This window comes from Triticum urartu, unplaced genomic scaffold (assembly GCF_056163025.1).
Source record: "Triticum urartu cultivar PI428250 unplaced genomic scaffold, HENAU_Tu73 scaffold851, whole genome shotgun sequence".
Classification (NCBI taxonomy): domain Eukaryota; kingdom Viridiplantae; phylum Streptophyta; class Magnoliopsida; order Poales; family Poaceae; genus Triticum; species Triticum urartu.
Window position 1 is genome coordinate 6,693 of NW_028261042.1, and position 3,346 is coordinate 10,038.

Below are 3,346 nucleotides of genomic sequence, written 5' to 3' on the forward strand. Positions count from 1 at the left end.
ATAAACCAATTAGCAAACTCTTGCTTCGATTTTATGGGGTACCTTTCAAGTGTACAAAAAAGTTCTTTGTTAGTAAGGAATCAAATGCTGGAGAATTCATTTCTAATAGATACTCGAATGAAAAAATTCGATACCATAGTCCCCGCTACTCTCCTCATAGGATACTTATCAAAAGCTCAATTTTGTACTGGATCGGGGCATCCTATTAGTAAACCCATTTGGACAGATTTATCAGATTGGGATATTCTTGATCGATTTGGTCGGATATGTAGAAATCTTTTTCATTATCATAGTGGATCTTCGAAAAAACGGACTTTGTATCGACTAAAGTATATACTTCGACTTTCATGTGCTAGAACTTTAGCTCGTAAACATAAAAGCACGGTACGAACTTTTATGCAACGATTGGGTTCGGCATTTTTAGAAGAATTTTTTATGGAAGAAGAGCAAGTTTTTTCTTTGATGTTCACCAAAACAACTCTTTTTTCTTTCTGTGGATCACACACTGAGCGTATTTGGTATTTGGATATTATACGTATCAATGACCTGGTCAACCCTCTTAATTAATCATTAGACGAAATTAAGAAACAGGAAAGGGTTGATAAATGATCAAGAAAAAACTTTTCTATTTTTCATTCTGAAATGTTCTTTTTATTATAATAAAGAGTAGGTGAATCAACTTACTAATTAAAAAAATTAGTAGAACTTCCTCTTTGGAATAGAAATTGGCTATTTCTACATAGGGAAAGTCGTGTGCAATGAAAAATGCAAGCACGATTTGGGGAGGGATTTTTCTCTATTGTAACAAGGAAGAATTATCTACTCCATCCGACTAGTTCCGGGTTCGAGTCCCGGGCAACCCATATAGAAAAGACCCATCAAAGTTTTTCACTTTGACTCACTTCATTTACAAATACAAAATTATTGGTTTGGTTAATTTAGTTATATGGATAGCTAATCTTTGGGCTGACTTGGTTGACATTGGTATATAGTCTATGTTATACTGTTAAATAACAAGCCTTCTATTATCTATATTCTAGTTAATACGTGTGTTGGGAGTCCTTGCAATTTGAATAAACCAAGATCTTACCATGACTGCAATTTTAGAGAGACGCGAAAGTACAAGCCTGTGGGGTCGCTTCTGCAACTGGATAACTAGCACTGAAAATCGTCTTTACATCGGATGGTTCGGTGTTTTGATGATCCCTACCTTATTGACCGCAACTTCTGTATTTATTATCGCCTTCATCGCTGCCCCTCCAGTAGATATTGATGGTATTCGTGAGCCTGTTTCTGGTTCTTTACTTTATGGAAACAATATTATCTCTGGTGCTATTATCCCTACTTCTGCGGCGATCGGATTGCACTTTTACCCAATTTGGGAAGCTGCATCTGTTGATGAGTGGTTATACAATGGTGGTCCTTATGAGCTAATTGTTCTACACTTCTTACTTGGTGTAGCTTGTTATATGGGTCGTGAGTGGGAACTTAGTTTCCGTCTGGGTATGCGTCCTTGGATTGCTGTTGCATATTCAGCTCCTGTTGCAGCTGCTACTGCTGTTTTCTTGATTTACCCTATTGGTCAAGGAAGCTTTTCTGATGGTATGCCTTTAGGAATCTCTGGTACTTTCAACTTTATGATTGTATTCCAGGCAGAGCACAACATCCTTATGCATCCATTCCACATGTTAGGTGTAGCTGGTGTATTCGGCGGTTCCCTATTCAGTGCTATGCATGGTTCCTTGGTAACCTCTAGTTTGATCAGGGAAACTACTGAAAATGAATCCGCTAATGAGGGTTACAAATTTGGTCAAGAGGAAGAAACTTATAATATTGTGGCTGCTCATGGTTATTTTGGCCGATTAATCTTCCAATATGCTAGTTTCAACAACTCTCGTTCTTTACACTTCTTCTTGGCTGCTTGGCCTGTAGTAGGAATCTGGTTCACTGCTTTAGGTATTAGTACTATGGCTTTCAACCTAAATGGTTTCAATTTCAACCAATCTGTAGTTGATAGTCAAGGTCGCGTTATTAATACTTGGGCTGATATCATCAACCGTGCTAACCTTGGTATGGAAGTAATGCACGAACGTAATGCTCACAACTTCCCTCTAGACTTAGCTGCTGTTGAAGTTCCATCTATTAATGGATAAGGTTTTTCTGCTAACATATAAGAATTTTTGAAGACAGAAATACCCAATATCTTGTTCTAGCAAGATATTGGGTATTTCTGTCTTTATTTTGAATCTTTTTTTCTTCTTAATCTTTCTATTCAGAATTCAGTTAACGACGAGATTTAGTATCCTTTCTTGCATTTTCATAACTCGTGAAATGCCGAGTAGGCACGAATTCCCCCAATTTGCGACCTACCATAGGATTTGTTATGTAAATAGGTATATGTTCCTTTCCATTATGAATCGCGATTGTATGGCCAACCATTGTGGGTAGAATGCTAGATGCCCGGGACCACGTTACTATTGTTTCTTTCTCCTCCTTCATATTGACCTTTTCTATCTTTGCCAATAAATGATGAGCTACAAAAGGATTCGTTTTTTTTCGTGTCACAGCTGATTACTCCTTTTTTCCTTTTTAAAGAGTGGCATTCTATGTCCAATATCTCGATCGAAGTACGGAGGTCAGAATAAATAGAATAATGATCAATGGAAAAAAGAAAAAAATCCTTTAGCTGGATAAGGGGCGGATGTAGCCAAGTGGATCAAGGCAGTGGATTGTGAATCCACCATGCGCGGGTTCAATTCCCGTCGTTCGCCCATCGCATTATTGCAAATTCCAAAAATGCAATTTTCCATATTCCTAGTTACGTATTTACTTACGGCGACGAAGAATAAAACTATCGCTATATTTTTTCCTTTTCCTAGTTCTTCTTCCAAGCGCAGGATAACCCCAAGGGGTTGTGGGTTTTTTTCTACCAATGGGAGCTTTCCCTTCACCGCCCCCATGGGGGTGGTCCACAGGGTTCATAACTACCCCTCTTACTACGGGGCGTTTACCTAGCCAACACTTAGATCCGGCTCTACCCAAACTTTTTTGGTTCACCCCAACATTACCCACTTGTCCGACTGTTGCTAAGCAGTTTTGGGATACTAAACGGACCTCCCCAGATGGTAATCTTAAAGTGGCCGATTTACCCTCTTTTGCAATGAGTTTCGCTACAGCACCTGCTGCTCTAGCTAATTGCCCACCCCTTCCACGTGTGATTTCTATGTTATGCATGGCCGTGCCTAAGGGCATATCGGTTGAAGTAGATTCTTCTTTTCTCTCAAAAAACCCCTTCCCAAACTGTACAAGCTTCTTCCAAAGCATACGGCTTTCTAGATGTATATGA